The following is a 27,628-nucleotide window of genomic DNA, read 5'->3' as shown; positions in this document are numbered from 1 at the left end:
ATGCTACTCAAATCAACTGTCAAGCCCTTGAGCACCTAAGTTATATACAAAAGGCTAAAAGACAGATTTTCTAGGTGAGTAAATATATGAGATATTGGGAATGCATGAAAATCTCTCCTGAAACTGAGAAGTGAAATACTACAAACCATTTCTGTTTCAATGAACCTGCGTTTAGTGATGTGAAATCACTATTTGGTTATGATGAAACTGAAAGCAGAACTGATTTCTTCATTTCATTGCTTGAATAAGTCAACTCTGCAAAATATTTCTTTAGTACAAGTCAGTAAAAGTCACAATTTCTTTTACAGACTTTTTCTTGCACCTGTTATAACTTATTCTTTTACTTGTTGGATTTGTGTACTATTCTTATACAATAAACATGTTACAAATTTGTCTCTGTTCCTAAGCTAAGATGGAAAGTGATGTGACCACAGTCCTCTAGAAAGTAATTTTAAATATTGGTTCAACCCAAGTGGGAGTTACAGTTTATGTAAGTCATGGTGTCAGTATTAATATTTTTTAAGTGTCATTTTGGAGTCTAGAAGTCCTACTTGTAGGGCTTTCTATTGTTTCTCCCATATTATTACAAACTTTGAATAAGAAGGTTACCTTTTCTTTTCTTTTTTTTTTTTAAGATTTTATTTATTTATTTATTTGACAGACAGCGATCACAAGTAGGCAGAGAGGCAGGCAGAGAGAGACAGGGGGAAGCAGGCTCCCTGTTGAGCAGAGAGTCTGATGTGGGGCTCGATCCCAGGACCCTGGGATCATGACCTGAGCTGAAGGCAGAGGCTTTAACCCACTGAGCCACCCAGACGCCCGAAAGGTTACCTTTTCTAATTTCAAAATTTATCCTGTATTAGAACAAGAAATACCAACCATTGTGAAAACCAACTACCAAATATCAGTGGCTTGATAAAAATTGCTTTCTCGCATTGCTATTGGCTGCAAGTTAGCTAGTTCTCCTTCAAGAATGTTTCAGAAATCTAGGCTTCCTTTCATTATATAACATTGCCATCTTGAAATCATGGCCTCCATGGTAACCATAGAAGGAAGAGTGTGGGCAAGTACATAGGAGAATTTTAGTGCAGGCTTCAAAATGAATACATTAGTTATACCTATATCTCATTAACCGAATCCAGTCAGATGGCCATAATCTAACTTCAAGGGAGACTCAGAAATGCAGTCTTCCTCTGTGTTCAGGGAGAAAAAAAAGGATTCTGTCACAATCCTTAAACAAAAAATCTGCAACTCCTAAACTTTTCAGGCGGTCATCAGCCTAGTTATTGGTGGTAGGAGGGGGAGATGTTGGGCTTAGATAAGTGTACCAAGTGTACCAAGCAGGGCTTATAAAGATGTTTGATAAATAAGACCTGTCAATCCCTGCCTGGCATCCGTCCCAAAAGTCCCCGTGGACTGACTTCAGAACAATTTGATCCAGTCCATAGAGAGCAAAGACTTTCAAAATTTCCTAAATATCTTGATTTCTACTTCATGAAGAGACCAGATGGCTTTAGTGGAAACAACAGGATGGAAAAAACAAACTATGCCCAGAATTTAAACTGTTAATAGAAACAAATGCTTTTTTGTTGAGATAGGAATGCACACAATTCTGAATCACTCTTATTTAGCTACATGTTGAAAAAAACTTGCAAACTACTGACTGTATGGTCACACCGAGTCCCGTTAGGAATCTAGTGAGCTGATAAACTGATACCACAAAGAAAGGAAAAATGAAAATTAAATTAGAAATAAAAATTAACAACAACTGAGGGTATTTCAAAAATAAATTTTCATTTTATCAGTTCCTTTCAAAGACTCCAATAACGGTTATTGTTATGAGTGGAAGAAGTGATTTTCTTTTCAAAGTTCTCCATTCAGTAAGATGACAAAGGTATCTGAAATTACAGATCTGAACTCACCAAGAATCTATGCTTTTCCTGCTGGCAACTTAGCAGCTTTTGTAACTGATGTGACAGTTTCATTTCCCCACTGCCACAGATAATCGGCATGTTGCTCCATCTCTCAAACAAATCTAAAAAAAAAATTTTTTTTCAGTTTTCTTTTAGGAGATATTAACATTCTCCAAACAAAATATGGTGGCAATGACAGACAATAGATTCAAGGCTTTCACAACATCCTGTTTTAGATGATACAAAACAAAAAGTTAACAGCATGACTTCATCAGTATATCTAATAATTGCCTCAACAGGACAACTGTTTATTCAAAAATCTTTCTCTAAGGGCTCTTTACAAAGGATTGTCCTTAGCACACGGTCAGGTGGTGAGTGAAGGTACACATGTGCTCATACCTTGACCATCACCATTCCAAAATTATTTTTTCTTGCTTCAAGTAGTCTTTTAACAGCAATAGGAGACCACTCATACCTTGTCCTGTCTTACCTCATCTTATTTCACCCTTTTTTCACTACATACCTTGAATTTAAGCCCCACTGAATTCACTGTTTCTGAAATGCACAATAATCTTTCACACTTCCGGGTCTTTTTGCACTAGCTCCTCTCTTAGCCTGGAATATACTATATCAGTCAGAATTAGTAATGTTGTAGTAACAAATGACTCTTCACCTATCGGTGTCTTAAAACAATAAAAATTTATTTTCACTCATGTAATGTGGCTAGCTGGGGCTCATCTATCTCATCATAGTCCCTCTGTCACAAGGCTAATTGAAACTTCATCTCCAATTGCACTTCTGTGATCAGAAATGAGAAAGGACCGTGGAAAATAATGCATTGGCTCTTAAATTTTTTGCCTGGAAGTATCACTCACTCATTCTATTCACATTTTATTGGCCAAGAAAAGTACATGGCTATTTCTAAATTGAAAGGGGACAAGATGTGCAATTCTATCATGGAAGAACGGAAGTGAGGTAATTTTGTTGAGCAGTGCTAATGACTACTACATGAACCTTTCCAGTAGGTAAAAAGTCTTACTTACTTTTCAAGATCTAAACTAATGTCACCTCCTCTGAGAAGCCTTCCATGACATCTCCAGATAATTATTTGCTTTTTTTATCTTTACTATCCAAATATTTTGTACAGACTTTCTTGAAATATTATATTATATTAATCTATTACCATGTCTATATTACACTGAAAATTCCTTACTCACATTTTTCTGCCAAGTGCCTGGCATAGTTGCAGCACATGTTTGCTGGGTACTTACCAATGCTCCTCGTCGAAGGCTTGTTTTTCCACTTTCCTCATTAGACTGTAAGCTCACCAAGGACATAGATTGTGTCTTTTTGTACAAACCTAACCCTCGTGTCTTGTAACGTTCCTTGGCCCTAGTGGATGCCCACTATATGCTGGATGAATTTATTAATTATTTTTGTGATTATACCATATTGCATTATTATGGTAGGCTAGGTTATGTTGCAGTAACAAAACAGTTCCAAAATTTTCAGTAAGTTCAGCAAAAGTTTATGAGTAGCTTATGGTATATATATTCTACATGGGTGGGCAAGGAGCACTGTTTCATCTCCTCAATTAGGGACCTACGTTGATCTAAGGCTCCGTCTTATAGGTGAATCATCTGTAACTCAAAGGCTTTTCAGTTACCCTGCCAGATGAATAAGAAACCAGAGAATCACAGATGGCTTTTTTTTTTAAAGACTGATTAGTTGATTGATTGGTTTGAGAGAGAGAGAGAGAGAGAGAGAGAGAGCAAGCGAGAACGGGGGAAGGGCAGAGGGAAAGAGAGAATCTCGCAGACTCCTGGCCAAGTACAGAGCCAGATGCAGGGCTCGATCCCATGACCTGAGACCATGACCTGAGCTGAAATCAAGAGTCGGATGCTCAACCAACTAAGTCACCCAGTTGGTGGGTGGCTCCCCGTTGGGAGCAGCCAGGCAGAGACAGAAGCAGGCTCCCTGCTGAGCAAAGAGCCCAATGTAGGATGACCCTGGGATCATGACTTGAGCCGAAGGCAGACCAGTGGCATGTTCATGCAGGGAGAAGAAAAATGATGACAGCTAACTTTGGAAACTACCATGGCAAAGAAAACTGGCATAAAGAGATTTAGAGGCAAAAACACCTGGCTCTTGGTAAGCATCCAGTTTATCTGGTGTAAGCAGATGTGTTTACAGTTAAGGGAGAATAACCTACTAACTATAAATTCAGTGTACAATAAGATCAATCTGATGATTTTACAGAGGCATTAGTTAATCCAATGATATGGCCGGGTGAAATGTGGTTAAAAGAATCCAAGTCTGGGGACTCCATATTTGACCATATTGACAAAAGTCTATACTCAACTTTCCAGGTCAATTAAAAAAAATGGGATGCTTCCACATTAAAACAGACACTGAGAGCCCAGACTGATTTCTCAGCTTTCCAAATGCATGACTTTATATTAATAATCAGTGTTTCATCTAATAGAATCAAACAGGGAACTCAAGGGTTATGGATTAAAGACAAAGAAAGAAACAAACAAAAGAAAAAAACCTCACTGTCAACATGCGACTTTGTCAGAAAAACTTTGTCTTTTAGTGTCTGCAATGTGTTGGATCATTTCTATATGAATGAGTGGTCCAAGGAACTTTTTGATGGTGTGTGTAGCTCACCATGACTCTGAATAAAATTTGTATCTAATGCTTCTCCCTCAAAATTGAACCTTAATTTTGTTCTCCTGGCTTAGCTGTGGTCTGCTAATTTAACCAATTTTTTTCTACCTCTGGTTTATTCTGGCCCACATTGTTCAAAAGAATTCAGCATGGAAATTATAATCTGTGAAACTTGGAGGAAGATATATGACTGTAAACTTTACTGAACAGATATCATTTAACTTTGATCAATATTGCAACAAGAGGACGTTGAGGACATATCTATTTTTTAATGTTCTGCTAATAAAAAACACCTGTGACAAGAACCTGCCGCTCCCAAATTTTATTCTAATTAAGGTATACTATAAAGTTACTCAAGTCCAAATAAAAATCACTTTCAATAATGCTGTATACAAATTTATATTATAGTTGATTTTCACTGATCTGTATCAAGGGTTGGTTTTGAGTTTTTAAAGGAATCTAGCAATGACTAGTTGCTTTGCTCTCCCCCCTGCCCACCACCCCCGCTGCTCCCTTAAGAGAGCCATATGTGAATCACAACTATTAACTTTGTCCTTCTAAAATAAGGTATTCAGGAAAATAATTTTAGACCTCCCTTTTAATTTCTGGTTCACTTCAGTTTAACCAATAATTACTTAGCCTCTATATGAACCATTTGTACTATGGGCAAGGGAGGCCAAAGGCACATTAGATATGACTCCGTTCTTTGAATTTCCTGGCAACAGCTGCAGAGGAGATATTGTTTAAAACTATAGTATATCATAATGCCTAATTAGATTATAACAGGCATACACATTTTGACTGATAGATTAGAAGTATGTTCAGGTTTTCAGGGAACACAATGGAAAGGTTCTTACTTTTACCTTGGGTTTCCTGAAGGAAATATTGGCGGAGATGAAGGACTGAAAGCCAGGTAAAGCAAGGTAGGAAGGGCACAAGACAGTGCTCTTTGAATTGTGAAATTCCTTAGGGTTACGGGAAGCATTTTGGCATTATTAGAGTTTAAAGGGTTAGGTGGTAAGTGGTGAGAGGGACTGAAACCATAGAATGCTTCTATTTACTAAAAAGACTGGATTTACTTTGTAGAAAATGGGTAAAAACTGAAAGCTTGGGAATGACATTCTTCTATATATTATTCATGCTCAGTGATTAAAATATTTTGGAGGGTAGAGTTGGGAATGACAGCATCTTAGGATGCTAATGAATAAATTCCAAGAGAGAAAAAGATAAAAGTGTGAGCAAGTCCCATTCATTAGGGAATTAAAGAACTTGGAAAATCAAGTTCCACTTCTACCAGTACAAAAATGCGTGCCTCTTGCTAACTAACCACAGGGATGCCTGGATCATGTGAGAAACCAAGTTTTCTTGTTGACACAGGGGCTGAAACTGTGCCAGCAACAGGGCTAGCCCTGAGGATCTACAATGACTTAGCAACTCATCACAGTCCTAGGGTCATTTCAACTAAACTACACTTTCTTGAGGGATTACAGGGCCACAGTTTGTTCATAATGTTAAAAAATCATAATGGATTTTTTAAAAATGTGACTTATGCATCATTTGAGAACAAAGATTGCTTATTTACATGTAGGGGAAAGTTCTAGAATTCTGAGAAGAGAGAGACTTATGATGCAGGTGTAGGAACTAGTTGTGTCATATGCGGGATGTATTTATCACTCCCATCAAAGAGTTTTTATTTTATCTCCCAAAGTATCATATCATAGAACAGGAAGGATAAAGATGATTAAGCCATTATCTGAGTACTCAACTGGTACTAAATAGAAGCACTCAGCATCTGAAACAGGATGTAATGACACTATTATTGTGAGTCTAAAAATAGATTTTTCCCTTTGAAACCTTAATATTAACTCAGTTACAAAAACAACATTTGGATCGAAAATTCAGAGTACAGCTTACCATCACACAAATTCATCCTCCTTCAAATGGAAGGTATTGATACAGGAAAGATTCTGCCAATATATTTTGAATTGCTCAAGGTTCCATAGAGAAGATACCATAGAAAGAAAAAAAGTCACTTTTATTTTAGGATTTAGTTCAACAAACATTCACCAAAGTCCAGTGCTAGACCTATAAGAACCAAAGAGTATGCACGAATCCTATTTGTTAAGGAAGAAGACAGGGAATTAAACTGCCGTAATAAAGTATAATAAGTACTGTGAGAAATCATTCCTCCCACCTCTCCACACACAAAGAAACAAGTAAAGGTAATGCCCAATGTTCATTACCACACATTAACAGAAGGGGTTCACAGATAGTGATGTCATTACCTCTTTTTAGATCTCAGAAATGTGCCTTCTTGGAATTATCAGGGAGGCATGGAATTAACTACAAAAAGCGATGCCTTTGTAATAGGTAAATCACATTTCTTTGAAATTAAATGTATATTTGGAAGCTTATCACTGAGACTTTCTGCAGGGTTTCAGGGTGAGAATCTAGGCAATTTTTCCATTAGAATTCAGATACTTCTGCCCTTAAATGAACTGTAGTCTGATGGACAAGTCTATCAGGAATCTAAGGAAAGAGAGGCACCAGGAGGAACGAATTTGGTCAATGACAGTGCTCTCCATCCAACAGAGAAATGCTTTCAAGACATCTGGGAATGTTATCTGAGATAGATATCTAGGGCATCAGTAGATGGAATAATAATGGCAGGGATTCAGCTGTTAGATACTTTAGGAATCGAGGCATAGATGGAATTTTACACTGTATTATTTTGAAAATGGTCTCCTTGAGTAAATTGACAACAAAATATAATTCAGCTTTCTACTACTTGTGATAAGCTTTGTTCCTTAAAAAAAAATTTGTTATGCTGTGAGAGTTTTCATGTGACTCACTCATTTAAGGAACATAGTTTATATAGCTTCTGAACTTGAATGTTGATTACAGACTGAACAATCAGAGTGGTAAGGACTTTTAAACAAATTCCATTTAGGGTTATAGTCAACTAGAACTCATCTCCTGGATGTAATTTACATTAATTTTAGGAGGATAGAAAGGACTGCTTTGGAGAGAGATCTGATTATTTCATTTTCTTCAGATCTTCAAAAAAAAAATCAAAATATTTCAGGATACCAAGTATAATAAATGAATCACTGAGAATATCTGAATCTGGACTATTAATATGTGTCAGTGATAGAAATAAGAATTATTCCAGACAAAGTGTTTGAACAACAGTTTGCGAATCACTGGAATTAAGTGCTATTAGAAATAAATGTGTCTAATGTATTTTTTTTTCAACATTCACTGAAACAGCCCTTAGACTATGAAATCGAGTTTTGAAGATCATAAAGATGAAAGAACCAGAAAGTACTCTATGAGAGAAACTCATTTATCTCCAAATAGAGATCTCCTATCTCTATCCCTAGCAGGGACAGCATGCTTTGGTAAAAAAACACATAAGTCTTTAGAAATAACTGGGCTTGAACCTTGGCTCTTTCGCTGCCTGAATTTGAGCAAAGGTATTATCTTTTCTGAACCTCAGTTCCCTTGCCTGTAAAATGTAGATAATAGTGTGTTTCTCAGAGGAGGCATTTAAATATCAAATGAGATAAACCTGAGAAAGTAGTTTTTAAAATCTGAAACTCCAGAAATTTCATATATTTATTTAGCCAATGTTTGCAGAGTCCTCTCCCCACACCCCATGCCATAAACAGTATTAGGTCCTATGCATGCTTCTCTATATGGAATACAGCAATGAATGTTGATTATGTAAGGTATTACCTTTTAAAGTTGACTTGTTAAAATGCCACAATATCAGAAAAATAAAAGACTTGCTTTTCAGGGGAGGCGTCATTTAAAAGCTTTGCTCTCATCCTTCTGTTTCCCTTTGGAAAGTATTATAAATACCCAGGTGTCCTCTGGGGTGATCTAGTAAGCTACCATCTTCCACAGCATGTCATCTAAACTCCCCTCAGCTCATACAGTCTACAACCATCACTGGTAATTCACTCCACTATGAGCGGTTATATCCAGAAATCCCTCTGATTGAGTCTGACTCTATTTTTGATGTTTGACTGCTGAGAGCTTTTACAACCTCACCTCTCCTCTCTCCTTTCTGCCCCACATCTTGCTGATAAGAACTGCTTCTTTCTTTGAAAGGGAGGTCAAGCCACAAAAGCCCCTTCCCAGCATCTCTTAATCATCATGAAAACCCAAACCAGTCTCTTTCCTCTGCTCTCTCAAGCCATGTTTGGACCTGCTTGAGAAGTCTGCTCTCCTCTCCCTAGAAAGCCTCATTACATAAATAAACCTTTTTCCTCCCCTCTTGGTGTGTGCCTGGAGCCTGCAGACTTGACGTCCAAACCAGATTTTGGCGGAGGTCCATTCTGCTTCTGCGTAGGCCTCCTGTCTCTGCAGAATGTCACAGCTGACTCGAGACAATAACCACCGTCACTGGAGGTCTTCTCTTTCTTTGGCTTACTAACAGGTTCTGCGGTCTGATGGCAAGCGTGTACTCTGAGCTGCTGCCTGTAGCTAGCCTGCATGCTGAGCTGTGCTGCTCCGTGCTCTATCTTCTGAGTTCTACTGAGCCGCCATTACAGATTTAATCAACCTAAGTTTTAATAATTAATTGACTTTTAGGGAAAGAAGTATGTGATTCAGGCCCTCATTAAAGCAGCCCTGGGTCATGTGTCTCAGCCCAGGCTCACCTGTATGTCGTAGATTAAATTAGGTATCCTGATTCCAGCAAAAACCGTGACTGACAGTAGGTTCAGAGATTGATTCTTGCCGTGTGACCAGTTGTGATCTGGTGTGTTTCATTCAGGTGTACGCCTCATCCACAGAGAGTTCAAGGGAATGACTGCATCCTGTGTGATATGCATGGGCTACTGGGCGGTAACTCAGGGGAGGAAGAACAGTTATTTGAATAGCAGTCATTATTTGAAAATGGGAAATGCTGAATTCTACCTTCCTAAAGACAGAGGGCTCACTGAGACACTATAAAATGCCTTTGCTGGTGCTGCTGCTGCTGCGCTTTTGTCTCCGTTGCCAAAAAGGATACTTATCATCAGGGACATAAGGAAAAACACCCGTGGCATTCCTGTAGCACAATCACAGACTAATTCAACCATTGCCAGAGGTGAGATCCCTAATCCTGATGACACTGATTTGGGGCTCTCTGGAGGAAGAAGCCTATTATGAGTAGGGTAGAGAGGAACCCACTGAAGTATATCCAGTAACCACACACACACACACACACACACACACACACACACACACAGCAAGCAAGAAAGCAGGAAGAAGGAAAGAAAGGAGAGAGGGAGGGAGAGAGGAAGGAAACATACAAAATAAATAAATAAATGAAAAAAGAGGTCCACAATTTGACCCGATTGGAAATCCAAAAGTTACTATAGTAATGTACACAGAAAAGGAGAAAAAAAAAACAGGTGCTGATTAGTTTTGTGCTTCTACAGTATAGGTATTTAACTTTCCTATCAATGCACCAATTGGCAGATTTTTAAGGCCTCAATTGATGTGGGGGCTCAAATTACAGTTACACTGGGAAATCCCACCAAACTGAAACATAGTACCCCCCATAATCTTAGGGGAGTTATTGAACATAAAGTTAAGTACACATGCATCTCATTTTAGCTATTAAAACTACTGTCTTGCCTAAATCCCCCATATTCATAGCACTTATTGCCCAAAAACGTGCTATAATGAGCATAATTGCCCTGACCTAATGAATAGTAAGTTAAAGATTAAATTAAGTCTTTGTACTTATAAATCAGCTTGACAAAATAGGACTACATAGACCATCTCTCTAGTTAAAATAGTTAATAAAGCTCAAATTAGAATTGGGGCCTTCAAGGAATGAACTACACTATAAAAGTCCTATATAGAGAAGAGGTAATTATTCCCACTTTTCCATTTAATAGTCTAATCTGCCTTCTTCTTATATTTGTAAAGAATGAATAGGACCACACAGTAAATTAGATGCCGTAGTCTCATGTATTTAGGTTTCCATATCAATATGCTTGAAATTTCCAACTCCACACAAACATATTTTTCTACTGTAGATTACAACAAAATTCTCTAGAATCTGTTCAAATTTAGTACAATATACATTCCCTTTAGTATCTCCAAAGACTCCTTTGTCACTGAGGCTTTTGCAACCTCTTTTCATGTCTTTTGGAGTCTCTTCACTACCTATAAAGATCACAAATTGCCTACAGGCTTCCGATGCAAAAATTGCCCCACTTGACAAATTCTCTATGCCATTATATTAGCAATTTTTCTCCACACACTAGACGTGTGACACTCCATACCCAGCTGCCTATCTTGGATCATGGAAGTAGCAAACCTCAAACTCAGCGTGACTGCTGAGGTGCCTTCCTACAGGACAGAGAAAAGCCTAGGCCCTCTGACACGTCCTTCCTGCAGGAGGGGTTGCCTCCTCTGTCCTTAGTCTCCTGCTATCTGCTAGAGTATGAAAGAAGATAACCCATCTCCAGGTATCTGGCTACCTGAGCCCCTTGGGATCAACGGAATGAATAGCAAAAGGAGTTTGTGAACTTTACGGATGAAATTATTTATCAGGATCCACAAATGATGGAACTCCCTGGAGAGCAGCTGCTTTCTAACCCTTACCCAGGATGTCTCTGATAGAGGACAGGACACAAGGATCAGCATAATTGGTCAGACTTCAGGCATTGAAACACTGGATGTCAGGCATATTAGCACTGGATGCCTTGGCTAACAATCAGCCCTATTTGTACAATTTTAGTCTCTTGAACCAGTGCAAATGGTCTGGATGTCTGATCTACTCAGTGGCAGCAACAACAATTTCCTATCCCCTACTGCCCCCTTAGTTCTTTACCCTAAGAACTCTGGTACTTTCTTGCCTCACAGACATCCAAAACATATATCAAGGTCACACATGTTTCTACTCACACTACAGCTAAAATCCATGGCCTCATCAAGACATTTCTTATCCTCTTCAGAATTCCAGATGTTACTGATAGTGACCAAGGCACTCATTTTACTTTTCAGTATATATATAATGCTGGGCTCTTGAAGAAGACATTCAAGGACCTGTCTCCCCCTTGCCAGTCTCATACACTGGTCTTCATGAAATGCATAATGGCCTACTTAAATAAGTTCAAATTCATTTAAATGAACATGGTACATTTTAGTCATCAAACATTAAGGGATGGATCGTAACAAAGACTTTGACTACATTTACAGATGTTTGACTGCTGAAAGCTTTTGAGCCCCACAACTGCTTCTTCTCCTTTGTCTCACATTCGGACAAGCTAATAAGAAAGTCCAGATGCTCCCTTCTTTGGCACTGGTAAGAAATTCAAACCAAGCATGCCCTTTTCTGGAAGGGCACGACCCCACTCCACTTCTCCACCATGAGAACCCCAAACAAGCCTCCTTTCTATCCTCTTTCAAGCCATTCTTTAACCAGCTTGAGAATCCTGCCCTGCTCTCCCCCAGAAAACCTGTGTTGTCTTTAGTCTCGACATCCAAACCAAATTTTGAGTGGGTGTCTCAGGATGGCCATAACACCTTGCCTATATCAAAATTTTTGTTTATTGATGCAAATATAGGATTGTAAACCTTGACAAATTCTGTTCTCTTTCTTGACCCTTCTATTAAAAGTAACCTGCAGAAGAGGAATGTTTCTGTTCTCTGCCCTCCAGATAGGATCTATGTCCCAAAAGCTAAACAATATATATATATATATATGCCCCGTCCCTTTGTTATATAATGGGACCATATTATCTCCTCTCATTATTAAAAGACTGCCTGGTGTAATGGTACATCATTTGTTTGAGGGCACCTAGGGCAGAGTGTGTTTGGTTGTATATAATGACATTTTCTGGCTCTCCCTCAAGAACACTGTTAGGTTACCAGGGTCTTTACTTTTTCCTGGCTTTGCCTGTGATTGCCCCTCTTCTTCAACTTCAGTTATACATTGTGTTTGCATAACTGCCCCAAAGCTTAGTGGCTTAAAACCACCACCTTTTATTTGCTTACGATTCTGTGGGCCAGGACTTTGGACAGAGGATGGTGGGTTGGCTCGGCTCATCTTTGTAGCACGTAGTACACTGGTGTGGCTCAAGTGACAGGGGGCTGGCAACATCAGTTCCACTGGGGTCCCATGCTTAGGGCCTCTGTTTTTGCCATTGCCTAGACACCTCATTTCTCAACCATGGGTAGTCTTCCTAGTCAATTTGGCCATGTGCTTAGTGTTCTCAAAGTAGCTGACTTCTTGCACAGCAGCTGGCTCTTCCCCAAATGCAAAAACATGAAGTGCAAAAGCAAAAGCCTCTGGGTTTTCCAAAAGCTTCAGCCAAGAACTGGCACAATGTCCTCCTGTTGCATTTTACTGGTTATAGCATATTTCAGGGCCAGACCAGATTTATAGGGGAGACTACACAAGAATGAGGGTGCAGGGAGGCTGGTTAGTTGGGTGGTAATCAAAGAAAGAGTCTACCAACTTCCAGAGCAAATCCTATTTCCAAAGCTACTACCAACTTCACACAAACTGGTCTAATTCCCAGCAAACTGGGTATGTTTTGGCTGCAGCATTTGTGTAAAACACAGTTCAGTAGTGGCAGACACTACACAGTACTGCAAATAAAGCATTCTAGAAAACATGAAAAAAATGGCTACAAATCATAGAGAACAGGAAGGCAGAGCTCAGATTGCCTTTCTCTCGATAAGACTATCAGATCGAAAAACAATGAGTAATTTCCTAAAATCTAACTGGCTCAAGAACTCATTTCTATCATAGTATAATATCTTAAACTCACTATATTTTGCTTGAGTATATTATGAGAAATAATAGCTACCTTTGAGCTCAGTGGGGTTCTCTATCTTACATCTTTTTTATCTTTTAAAAGTATTTAAACAGTGCCTATTTAAAAATGTATGTTGGGGAGAGAGAACGAGCAAAAGGGGGCACTCATAGGTGCACAGATCATAGAGAGGAAATAAAGTGATCAAGTGAAGATGAAATGAATTGCCAAGTGTCCGTTCAGATAACAAGCAGGATAGTGTTATTTACTGTTCCATTCTATTACTGACATTTTCTTTCACATCACAGGTTGCTGTGACCCCTCATTTTGTAGCATTTCATGATTGAATTCTGCCACATGATATTTCACTAACCACATTTCATTGAACATCTCTTAACCCTTGACATTTAGGTACTGATGATATATTTGAACCTGCAATATCAGAAATCCCTTCCTTAGACATAAGCAATGTTTTAGAGTCAATGAAAGGGATGGAGATGTCTTCCCCATATTTTAATAAGACATTGTCCATATGCTAAGATTTCCCATTAATATTTTTCAGATACAAGTTAAAAATGTGATTTTCCTTCTACTATGATTTCCTTAGCATATGTTATAAACTCAGTAACTACTATAAAGCTGTTCAGAAGAAACATCTTTTCTTTCAAGGACCGTAAGTAGTTTATTGTTTTTAACTGTTCTTTACTCAGCAGAGTTCATTTGCCAAGTAGATTTTCCCCCCAGCTTTATTGAGTATAATTGGAAATTAAAAATTATATATATTAAAGTATAAAACATGACCATTTGATACACATATACATTATAAAATAAAACTATTTAGGGGCACCTGGGTCGCTCAGTTGTTAAGCGTCCAAATCCTGGTTTCAACTCAGGTCATGATCTCAGAGTCATGGGTTTGAGCTCCCCCCCGCCCCAGGCTCTGGGCCCAGTGTGGAGCCTGCTTGAGATTCTTCCTCCTATTTTCCCCCCCACCCTCTGCATGGTCTCTCTGTCTCTGTCTCTCTCTCTCTCATTCTCTCAAATAAATAAATAAATAAATAAATTCTTTTAAAAACTGTTTAGTATATTCATCACCTCATATAGTCGCCATTTTCTTTTCTTCTTCTTTCTTTATGGTGACAATACTTAAGATCTATCCTCTCAGCAAATTCCAAGTATACAATTCAGTACTGTTAAATGTAATCACATTAGATCTCCGTAACTTAACAAATAGACTCCAATTCAGAATTTTTATTTATAAATTTCCTTTATAATTTTTAAAAAGCTGCACTACAATTTAACCTAGATTTTAACTGTTCCTGTTAAATTTCTATGTAACCTTTAGAAATCCAATTAAGTTTCATGTCTTCCTCAAATAGCTAACAATGCTTGCTAATCAGCTCTATCAGAGATTGACAAACTATGACTCATGGGCCAAAATACCACCCATTGCCAGTTTTTGTAAATAAAGTTTTAGTGAAATATAATCATGCAATTCATTTACATATCATCAAGTCTATTTTTGTGCCACAATGGCAGGATCGAATGGTTGTGAAAGACACTGTATAGCCTATGAAGTCTAAAATATTTACTCTCTGGCCCTTTACAGAAAAAGTTTGCTGATCATGAAAATATTGTAGAATTTAATAAGAAAGCATTTTGAAATATTTGACTAATTCCTGAAAGACATAATAGTTATATATCTCAAAACGAGATCAAATGTACGCAAACTTCTTGGCACCTATAGAAATTTACCTGTCACCCATACTGTGTATTTTATTTTCCTTTCTCTTCCTCTGTGCCATCTCCTTGCTTCTTCCCTTTAGTTGCTCTTCTTTTTTGGCTGTTTCTTGAAATGTGATTCCTGCACCCCTTCAAAAATCACCTAGTACTTATAAAAAGGCAGACCTATGAGTCTCATGCCAGACTAACTGACAATTTTTTAACTCTCAAAAGGCCTTTAGGGTAGACATTCCCATTCCACTAGGCTTTCTACTGGTTAGTGAAAATGATAGGTTTTTGGCAACTTCCAATTGCTTCATATTCCAGGTACAGTCACTATTAGTTAATAGCTTTAGATATCACTGGAAAGCTTGAGGAAATCACCATCTTAAAAGGAAATGCTGTTCCTCCTCAGGCAAATTAGCTTTACCTAAAATAAAATGGGTATTTTGATCATGCTGACTTTTTTTATTATTATGTTCAGCTAGCCAACATATAGTACATCATTAGTTTTTGATGTAGCATTCAATGATTCGTTAGTTGTGTATAACACCCAGTGCTCATCACAACACATGCCCTCCTTAATACCCATCACGCTGACTTTCATCCCTATTTCTTAGTTGAGCTGAACTCCAAATGGGAGAAGAGGTGAATGCTAATCACAATGAATCAGACAGATGCCATCTCCAGGGAATTTGTACTGGGACACGGGAAGTCTTAGTGGTCTTTTCTTAGCACTTGGATTTGGAATTTAAACCAAGCCAAATAGGACAATTCCAGTTGAAATGGATTAGCTTTTAAATATAAGTTAATAAAGATATTGGTATAGAACTACAAATACACCAAAAATTAGGAACTGCATTACATAACTATATTCAGAAAGACATACTAAAATAGACACATATTAATGAGAGAGAGACAGAAGAGTATCTGTAACTGTGCAGAGGGAGAAGCAGAAAAACTATGACATAAAAATGGAAAGAGTGATCTTCATTAATAAGAGTCTAGTTTTTGCTCCAGTTGCTTATTAGGCCCAGGTATAACCCTTGAGATCTGTATATCTATGTAGCCAAACAATAAATTTCCATATTGATTTTAATCAGTTAAAAGAAATCAGGGTTGAGGGAATTTGGTGAAGATGATGAAGGTACAAACCTACAATTATAAGATAAATAAGTACCGAGGACATAATGTACAATATGGTAACTACAGTTAACAATGTTCTATGGCATACTTGAAAGGAGAGAGCAAATCCTAAAAGTTCTCACCACGAGGAAAAACAAATTGAACCATTTGAGGTGACAGATGTTAACTAAATTTACTGTGGTAATCATTTCAAAATATATACATATGTCAAGTCATTATGCTGTATACCTTAAACTCATGCAATATTGAATGTCAATTGTGTATCAGTAAAACTGGGGGGTGGGGGAAGCAAATGCGACTGATTTCAATAAAATTGTGCCCATAAGAAAATTACTTATGTGGTTTCTACAAGTCAGGATATCTTCTTAACACTTGGTAGTTGTATTAGTTATCTATTTCCGTATAGTACATATTAGCCCTAAAATTTAGCAGCTTAAAAAAACAACCATTATTATATCAGGAATCCTGGCATGGGTTGGCTGGGTGCCTCTGGCTCAGGGTTCTCAGAAGGCTGCAATCAAGGTGTTGGCCAGGGAGACAGTCATCATAAGGCTTATTTCCAAGCTCACTCAAGTGGCAGTTAGAAGGCTTCCATCATCTGGGAAAGCTCACAGCATAGCAGGTGACTTTCCTCAGAACAATCAAGTAAGAGAGCACAAGAGGACAGCTCAGATGCCATATTTCCAGCTGCCCTAATGGAAAAACCCACATGGCAAGGAACTAATGTCTCTGGTGAATAGTCTGTGAAGGCACATGAGGACTCTTAGAAGCTTACTTTCCTAGCAGAACCTTGTGATGAGCCCCAGCTAGCACACTGATTGCAGCCGTATGGGAGACCCTGTGCTAAGCAATGCTCCAGAGAAACCACTTAGTACAAATGTAACCAAAAAAACTTTGTGTTGCCATATCAAACATCAAACATCAAGCAAAAAAAGACTTTAAGGGAAAAAAGTATAACCAGAGCTAGAGAGGCCATCATGATAAAATAAAGGCTTAATTCACAAGGAAGCTAAATAACTCCAACTTTTTATGAACCTAACTTATATATCCTTATTAATTGTAAAGCAAAATTTACCGAAAGTGAAAAGAAAGATAGACAAATGCATACTATGATGGTCTAAATTTGCACACTTTTGTCAGTAATGGATTGAGCAGACAAAAAATTAGTAAAAGCAAAAAATTTTTAGTAAAACTCACCTAACCCAAATGTAAAGAATACCTCGCAGAACACTCATTCTTTCCCAGTATAAAAGAGCATTTGAAAAATTCACCATATGCTGTGTCATAAAGTTAGTTCTGAACAGATTTCAAGGACTAAAACAATAAAAATCTACTTTTTTTCCCAACCTTAGCTCAATTATAGTATCAATAAGAAAAACAACACTATGTGCTCACTATCATGTACTTCACATTCTAGAATACTTGTATTTATTTACTTATTGTATCTATTGTTTATTTATGGTACATTTATCTCTTGTAGAGAACAGAGATTTTTAACTTTTTGGTGTTTGTTGCTTGCTTCCCTTTTGTTTTCACTGATGCACCCATCTCCCAGCACCTACAACAGTCTGGAATATATAATATATATATTTTTGTTGATGATGTTGATTGTTAGGGTCAAAAAGAGAAGTTACATGTCACCTAGAGCTCTACCACCAGACCAAAAGTTTGTTGTTGTTTTTTTAAAGATTCTATTTATTTGTGAGAGACAGAGAGAGACTGAGAGAGAGAAAGAGAGAGGCAGAGGGAGAAGCAGGCTCCCCACAGAGCAGGGAGCCAGATGTAGGACTCGATCCCAGGACATTGGGACCATGAGCCAAGCCAAAGGCAGATGCTCAACTGACTGAGCCACCCAGGGGCCCCCCAATTTTTTTTTAAGATTTTATTTATTCACTTGACAGACAGAGATCACAAGCAGGCAGAGAGGCAGTCAGAGGGAGAGGAAGGGAAGCAGGATTCCTGCCGAGCAGAGAGCCCGATGCGGGGCTCGATCCCAGGATCCTGGGATCACGAACTGAGCTGAAGGCAGAGGCCTTAACCCAATGAGCCACCCAGGCACTCCTGTTTTTTGTTTGTTAGTTTGTTTTTGTGTTTGTTTGTTTGTTTTTTAGTTAAAACTGAACAACTAGTAACTGAGTGACTATGGGAGTATCTGTAACCGTGTATTGGCTAGGCTAGGGATGTATTGACACGTGTGGCTGCGGTAGTGAGGAAGAATATCCCAGGGATGGTTGTTCAAAGAGGACAGGTTGACGAAATGGTTGCAGAATACTGATGCAAACTAATGCAAAATTACTGAGGCACTTGGGGGTAACCCTGAGAACAATACTGCTCAACTGAGAGGGGACCATTGCCGAACTATTGCTTAAATAGGTAAGAGTATTAGTAAAAATGGAGATTGTAATCACTTACACATGATGTTCTCTTTGCACATATACTGTAATTTCTTTATGGTCTCTTTAGCTATGTCTAATATACTATTAAATTTCCATCAAGTTCTTAATTTTAAAGTTTTTCCATTTTTCAGTTTTAGAACTGCCATTTGGTTCTTTTCTAGTTTCCAATTTTATAAATAAATTCTCAATTTTGTGTTTTATTTCCTTAAGCATAGTTACTTTAGATGGTGTCTGATAACTCTTATCTGGATCTCTTCTGATTTTGTTTCTCTTGTCTTTTATTTATCTTATTTTTTTTAAAGTACATTCTTAAATGGTTGGTTAGTTTTTATTAGCTGCCAGAAAATGAAAATGAAAAAAATCTGAAGATAATTTGAAACTTGACGTTACATTCCTCCCAGATATGTTAGTTTTTGGCAGATATTTACCAACACTAGCTCTCCTGGGATTCCTTAATTCAATTACACATGAGATGATTTGTAGCTAGGTTTAAGACTTGAAGAGAAAGGTTTTATTTTGCTTTCACTATTATTTCCAAGCTAAGGATTCATGGTCCCCATCAAAAACTGGAGGTTTAGTATTCCTCCTTAGTGACCCCTGGATTCCAGGGATCTTGTTAAATTCTGTTCAGAGTACTTCTTAGCTTCTCCGACTCCTTGGTAGTTCCACTGCAATCAACTTACGCTCCTTTAGGAAAAGTGTCCCCCAATGCCAAGTTCACCTCTCTGGATTTCCTTCTTTGCCCTGATATTTGCTCCGTAACTCTTCCTCACCTTAGTAGCCTTCTTGTGTCTTCAAATAGGATGTTTTTAAATCATTTGACCAGTCCTCAGGAAGGATTTGTACAAATGACAAAATCTGCCTTTACTGCAAGTAGAACCACATTTATTTGATCTCCTGGCACATATAATTTCAGGGTTCTAGCACAAACTCATAGGAATTATTGTGAATAAATTCACAATTATTACTTGACAGTAGATTCTTATCTATACTGCTAGGTCATTACTCAGAAAAGCTTAATTTTAACTATACAAATAAAGGATAAGACATCTTCACACATGGAAGAACTTTTCAAACTGCTCACAACTGACTGAATTACCTTAGGGTATCTAGTGGAGATTTGGTACCAGAAGAATAACAAGAAGCCTAGTCTTGACTATGTGTCTTTGATGTATTCTTCCTCTTTTCTCTCAGTTCTAAAATTACTCCTTATTTACATCTCAGAAGTTCTGAGTGATACAACTGCATCATGTTCTCTCTCTTCCACTTGCCAAGGCCCACCTTAATTTCTCCTCTTTTTACCTGTGCCTGACTCTTCACACACAAGTCACATTTGGGAATACTGTTAGACTACCTAACCAGTACTCTTTGGCAACTAAGCATATAGCATACAACCCTTACTGATTGGTTGAGAAACTTGTCTGGCATCAGATTAAATGTGGGTGGTGCCTGCCTATCAAAGTATATGATAGCGATAAAAAGTTTTGATGTCAATACTGATTCTGCATACAGGAAAAGTAGCAAAATGAACTAAGGAAATCTTTCTAAAAATTGGTTTGTCTGCATAAAATTAATGCTAATTACTGTCATTTCTGTGAACTACTTACTGTTTATTCTTAATTATGATGTAGCAAAATAATGATTATGTGTGATTAAATATGTTTCATATTTACCTTCTTTTATAAAAGCAGAAAACTTTCATATCAGTGCTAAAAATTTCCTAGATTCTGATAGGTGATGACTAAGAATGGATCTAAATTAAAAGTGGTAACTCGAATGTTACTTTCTTGATTTTCTCATATGCATGAAATCCTATAAGCCCTAGAGTGGAAACTTGTATCAGAAAGAGTTTAGGAAGTTTAAATTTGGCTACTCTCACATGCACAGAATGACTTTGGCCTTCTGCAAAGCCTCCCTCCCAGTTCCCCTGTATTTATATGATTGGCTGAGAATGTCTCATGTGTGCTTATGAAGAAGCATAATCAGTGCTTTGCTCCATAGTTCTACTAAGGGTCACTGCTACTCTTCCAGGCATTCTCATCTCTGTTCCTGATCATAGTTGCACTACGGTTATTTCTGGGCTATGCCAGTACTCTGTTTGACATATTACCCTGTTCAGGTATCATGACTTCTTACATTGTCACCACTAGCACCATGCTCTCTGCTAAAGTTTTATCAAACTCATCAATGTAGGAGAATTCTGCTTGTACCCTGTTTTACAGAACTGGGTCCGGGGGGGGTTATTTGTTCACATCATATTTATAACTTCCTTATTCTCCATAAGACTCATACATGGAGGTACTAGGAAGCTGGATGGAAAGCCAAATCTGAGTGATAGACACTACCCAACATTCATAATCATCTTATCCCCCAGTGGTAACTTCTTTGCTGCAGGACAACCTTTCCAAAGCAAATAAATATCACTGACTATTGGGGTGGTGTACCATTTCTTCAAATAGGCTTAGTAATACCTGAGCCCCAGTGATGGATATGCAAAATCCTAAATTCAAGATGAGATTGTTGCTATACTTTAATAATCTGATTTTATCATATGTGGCATGTGGCACCATGAAGTTGTTACTACTGACAACCTAAAACATTTAGGAAAGTATTCCTTCTAAGTTTATATAAAATACTCTAAGGAATAGTTGCCAGAGGCAAAGTAAATATTTGTCATATTGTGCTATAATGTAGGAAGTCTATATAACAACAAAGTGTACTTGGGTTGCATTTTGAAAATTCATATACTAATAACTTGCAGTAGCACAATATAACATCACAGACCACATCTGGTTTTTTGATTTGTTTGTTTTTAGCGTCTATCACCATAAGCCAAGTGTATGGCAAATTCTTAATAGGCAATGGTTAAAAAGATGAAATTAGAAAAATGATGACCTTTCCAGCTGTACTTCCAGATGAGAATTTAAAAACCCTTAAGTTAGAAAGCCTTGAGAATGTCTCTTAGAGCCAGATCTGTCACCAATAGAGGATTAAGGGTCTATTCTACGGTATATCTGGTTCAGTTCAAGTCTTTGTTTTATCAGTTGACACAATAATAATTATTTTTAGAAGGACTTTTTCTATTCGAAGTTCTAGAATAAGCATCTTTAAGTAACATACATTTATATCTGAGCAAAATCCACCTTGCCCTTCAAAACTAACCTTTAAAATGTTCTTTTAAAGGGTTGATCTACTAAATAAATCACACTTTTAAAAAGCTGTGATGGCAGACAAAAATCATACCAAAATTTACTCAAGAAAATATAGGAAGTCAGTGATATAAGAATTGAATTTTTTCCCACTTGCTTGACCAAAAAACTGTATATATTTAAGGTGCATAATATGTTTTGATAGATGTATATATTGTGAAATGATCACCAAAATCAAGCTAATTAACATATCCAACTCCTCACATGGTTACCTTTGTGTGTGTGTGGGGTGAGAACACTTAAGATTAACTCTTAGCAAATTTCAAGTATACTATGATGTATTATTAACTATCGTCACCATGCTATACATTAGATATTGAAAACTCACTCATCCTGCACAACTAAAATTTTATGCTTTGACCAACATCTTTCCATTTTCCCACCTTCTAGTCTCTGGCAACCACCACTACCCTCTCTGTTTTTAAGTTCTACTTTTTTATGTTCCACATATAAGTGAGATCATATAGTATTTTCCTTTCTGTGTCTGACTTCTCTGTCTGACTTATTTCATTTAGCATAATGTCCTCTGGGTTCATCCATTTTGCCACAAATGACAAAGAATTCCTTCTTTTTTGAGACTAAATAATATTCCATTATGGGTTTTTTTTTCCACTTTTTTTTAATCCTTTCATCTGTTGATGGATACTTAGGTTTATAACAATAGAATCTTACAGGTCCTTACCAATACATTTTGTATGCTCTGATAAGTTGATGAGGGGGGAGAACTCCAAAACAGATGCAAATCTCCTGTCTATTTATGTCAGTCTTAGTCAGCTCTACTCAAGGGATTGATATAACTATGATCTGGAAAATTTCCAACATCATAATTAGAGCTTACTTTTTTATTTCCCTCACAGGAAATTACAGAATGCCAGGAATTGGCTATTAATTGGAAATCAGTCGGCAATAAAGCAATCCATTTGCTCTAAACATTGTTTGTAGTTACCAAGGACATACCATAGCTCAGTGAATTAGATCACTACACTTTCTCTTGGACTAGATTAATTTAACATTTTAGTATTAGAGAGATTTGCAGTCCCTGATAATATGCCAATTCTGTTAGTGAGATATTCATAGTTTGTTGGTATTTCTTCACCAAAGTAATGTAAACTGATCTCATGTTAGGTAGATATTTCTGCTTTTTTCTATTTTGGAAAATATTATAACTTCCCATTAAAAGGGCATAATTTGATTCCATTTCTAATAATATACAGGGTTGACTCTTTGATAGAAATATCTCAAAATATATATACCTGAAAAATCAAGAAATATAATGATTCTTTTTCCTAAAAACTAAGTATCCATTCATAAACATTTTCTTCAGTCCCTAAAATATCATGAGGTTGGCTTTCTCTATCAACTGGTATAGGTCACAAAAACAAACTTTGAAGATGCTTTGGATTATTTTAAGATGAAAAAATTTGACCAGACACGGCTACCCTAAAGTTTAAATAGGATGAACATATACTAAATAGAAAGAGCATATATCCTACTTGTTTCAGTTCTGAAGGAAGTATAGACATCCACAGTCACCCCACCTCTTCAGAAAGATGCCCCAAATTTTCCTGCCCCATTTTGTGTCTTTGTTCTATTTGTACTTGTCACGCAGAAATCCTATAGAAGAAGAGCTCAGGCTGCTAAATCAGTGGTTATCAATCCCTGGCTACACATTAGAATTACTCACCAGGGAAATGTTTGTAAAATAGCAATTCTTGATTTCCAGCTCAAGCTAATTAAATCAGAATTTGGTTTAGAGGTAGAGCCTGGAGAATTACAGTTTTTAATATCTCCTTGAGTAATGTTCTTATGCATCCAGGAATGGGAACCACCGCTTTAGGTGACACTAGTGGACATTCACTCGTGCCAGCTCTCATCTCATTTCTTAGCACTCCCCATTCCCTTGAATTAAGTGGGTCCATGTCACAAGCTTGGGCCTATATACTGTATGTGATAGTAAATGGGACACTTCTGAGTTCAGTTAGCAAAAAGCTCCTGCTTGATTCTTTATCTCATTTTTTGATGGTAACATTGGAAACTCCATTAAGATAGAAGAGCTGCAAAATGGAAATGATCTGGATCCCTGAGTGACTGAATAAAGAACTGTCCTAGAGAATGTCCTAAGCTTTACATGAGAAGAAAGAAAATTTGTTGTGTTAAACTACTAAGATTCCATTGTGTAGTTTTGTCGTTGTTAATCCTGCAGCCTAGAACTCTGTTATTCAAAACAAATCCACAGACTCAAAGTCTTTATACAACCTGGGGGTTTGTTAGAAATACAGACTCTCGGGCCTCATCCAAGAGCTACTGAATCCCAAGGAGATTTGTGTTCACATAAAGGTTTGAGAAGTACTAATCTAGGATATTCTGACTAGTATTATTCTTTTGTGAAATATCCTGGAGGCCAAAGCACCGTCAGAGGCGAAGACATGTCAGGAGAGTCTTCTGGTATAGGCAGAATTATTCATTCAATCATCCTATCTCAGAATTAAGTGAAAAAATTAAGGTTATACACATAACAGGGATGAACTAATTGCACGATATAAACAAATCAGTAAGCAAAAATGATATGCTATGATGGTCAGTGTAGATAGTGATATGGGCTCACATGAGAGACAGAAGAAAAGGTTTCCTACATGTGATCTTTAAGCTCAGATCTGAAAGATAAATAAGAGTTTTTAAAATTAAATGGAGGGAGAGCTATTAAGTAAGTCTGGAACACAGTGAAAAATTGTGCAGGGGGATTAAGAAACAGCATGGATAGGTAAGCAAGACCCTGGATACTATGCTCAGGCATATAGAGAAAGGCAAAAAAAAAAAAAAAGAAAAAAAAAGATTAAGATAATTTTTCAGCGGCATAAATAAAATTTGTATTCAGACCATTGAAGCCGTGGAAGAATTCACATTGGGTCCTTTCATTGAGGAAGATCAGTGAGTTCTGCAAGGATATGAATACTGTCTGATGTCCCTGCCTAAATTTTTTTTCAAGTGTCAAGTAGAGAGTGTTTATTGCTTTCCATTGATATCAAAACATTCTGTCCCACTTCTTATTGCCCTTGGATCAACTAAATTGGGAAGTAAGCATCCCTTTTCTCCTGCAATCTTGAGGAATTTTCCCCAAGGCAAGTATTAAAACAGCATGTTAGGATAGCACGTATTAAAATGGAGTGGGAATAATGTCATTAACCAAGTTCGTCATGATTATTTATTTCTAAGAACTAGAGGGAGTTAAGATTTGGAGTGATAATTTAAAAACCTACAAGTATTTCAACTGAGAAGGTGAATATTGCCATAACCATGGAAATAGAAGGACATGGCTTGCACAGAGTTCAAAAGAACCAGGAAAGCGGGGAAGCTGTGATTGAACAAAGTGGCATCTCTATTTCAATCAACCCCTTTTCCTTAATTTGCCTGTTTAAAGACTTCAGAAAGCAGAGTAGGCATGTCCGTTGATCAGAGGATCTTTTGTAGTTATGGATCTCATTCATGACAATTATTTTTCAAGCAGTCTTTGGGGATCAAAGACCCTGGATACATGGAAAAAGCAAATGTATGGAGTGTGAACTCTAGAAAACTTTTTAAGAGAGTCTTCATTCAATTGTTGGCAGTGTAACTGCCTATATCTTAACAACAGATTTAGAAATCAAAATCCATTATTAAGAAATCCAAGAATTATCCTTCATTCTTCTATTGTTGGTATTTTATAAACTGAACATTTCCAGTTCTCAGAAATTAAAAATATGTTTAGCAAATATATTTGCTATTTTAGCTGCATTCCATACCATTTGGTATGTTGTGTTTTCATTATCATTCAGTTAAAAACATTTTCTAGAGTCACTTGGTATTATCCACAGATTTTTTATTTTATTTATTTATTTGACAGATCACAGGTAGGCAGAGGGGTGGGGGAAGCAGGCTCCCCGCTGAGCAGAGAGCCTGATGCGGGGCTTGATCCCAGGACCCTGAAATCATGACCTGAGCTGAAGGCAGGGGCTTAACCCACTGAGCCACCCAGGTGCCCCTTATCCACAGATAATTAAGAATGCATTGTTAATTTCAAACATTTGTAGTTTAGGTATCATATTGTTTTTGAGTTCTAATTTAATTCCAATGTTTTCAAAGAAGAACATACTCTAGATTTTAATCTTTCTAAACTTATTGAAGTTTGTTTCAAAGCCCAGCATACTGTCTACCTGTATTTGAAGATGTATTCTACTATTGTTGAACAGAAGACTATAAGTAAGTCATGGTGGTTTTTACTATTGTCCAAATGATCTTCCTTTACTCTAATAACTTTAATTGGAATGTTTAATCCATTAATTTTTAATGTAATTATTTATATGGTTGGATATAGAATGACCATTTTGTCTTTTCAGTTTGTTATCTCTGCTTTGTTATTTCCTCGGTTTCTCCTATCTTGTTCACTTTTGTATTATGAAATACTTTTAAAAAATTCCATTTTAATTATCTATTTTTTTAAGCTATACCTTTCTATGCTATTTTTAGTAGTTGCTCAGATTATAGTACACATATCTAACTTTGCACAGTCTATACAGAGTTAATACATTTTCACTTAATACAAAAGTTAAAACCTTTGTAAATGCATTCATTCATTTATCCTCTCTCTCCTTGATATCATCCTTTATGATAGTTTCCACATTATATCTACATATGTTATAAACCTCACTTGAAAATGTTTTAATTTTGTTTTATGTAGTCACATATTTTTTTAAAAATTAGGAGGAACACATAGTCTTTTGTATTTAACATGTCCGATGTTCTTCATTATATCTGGAAGATCTGACTTTCCATATGATATCATTTCTTTTTAAACTGAAAAATCTACTTAATCATTTTTTTTTAAGATTTTATTTATTTATTTGACAGACAGAGATCACAAGTAGGCAGAGAGGCAGGCAGAGAGAGAGGAGGAAGCAGGCTCCCTGCCAAGCAGAGAGCCCAATGCGGGGCTCGATCCCAGGACCCTGGGATCATGACCTGAGCTGAAAGCAGACGCTTTAACCCACTGAGCCACCCAGGCACCCCTACTTAATCATTTCTTGAAGGTGTTTCTTGCAATAAATTTTCTCAGTTTGCCTTCGTCTGGAAAAGTCTACCTCACCTTCATTCTTGAAGGGTACAAAATTAGGGGTGATCATTTTTTTCTCTCTCAACACTTTAAAGATCTTGTTCTACTGTCTCCTGCCTTCAGTACTTTCTATTGAGAAATCTTTGCTCTCTTAAATCCATGTATATGTCTTCTGTTTTCATTTTTGTCTCTTTTTCTTTGATTTGCAGTAATTTGAGAAGTAAGGCATGATTTTCTTTGTATTATTTTTTTCTGTTTAGGGTTTGCTAAGTTTCTTAAAACTATAAATTTATGTCTTTCACCAAATTTGGAAAATTTTCAGCCATTATGTCATTAAATATTTAGTCTGCCCTATTCTCTCTTCTCTTTCTGGGACTACAATTACCTATGTGATAGCCAGTTTGCATAGGTCCCTCAGTATTGTTAATTTTTTCCCCCATGCTTTTGCTCTCTAATTCAGATTGGATAATATTTATTGGTCTATGTTCAAATTTGAAGACTGTATCTTTTCTCATCTCCATCTTCCAAATAAGTTCATTTTGTGAATTGCTTATCTCAAGTATATATGTTACATTTATAAAATATCCCTTTGTCTCTCTTTTATACTATTTTTCTGCTGAAATGTCATATATTCTCATTCATTGAGAATATTTTCTCATTGAGCGTAGCTGTAATAGCAACTTCAAAGTTCTCAGCTGAAAATTCCTATACCTATGTA

The sequence above is a fragment of the Enhydra lutris genome, unplaced genomic scaffold (genome assembly GCF_002288905.1).
Source record: "Enhydra lutris kenyoni isolate GAN:26980312 unplaced genomic scaffold, ASM228890v2 scaffoldscaffold16, whole genome shotgun sequence".
NCBI lineage: Eukaryota > Metazoa > Chordata > Mammalia > Carnivora > Mustelidae > Enhydra > Enhydra lutris.
This window is presented reverse-complemented; position numbering follows the sequence as displayed.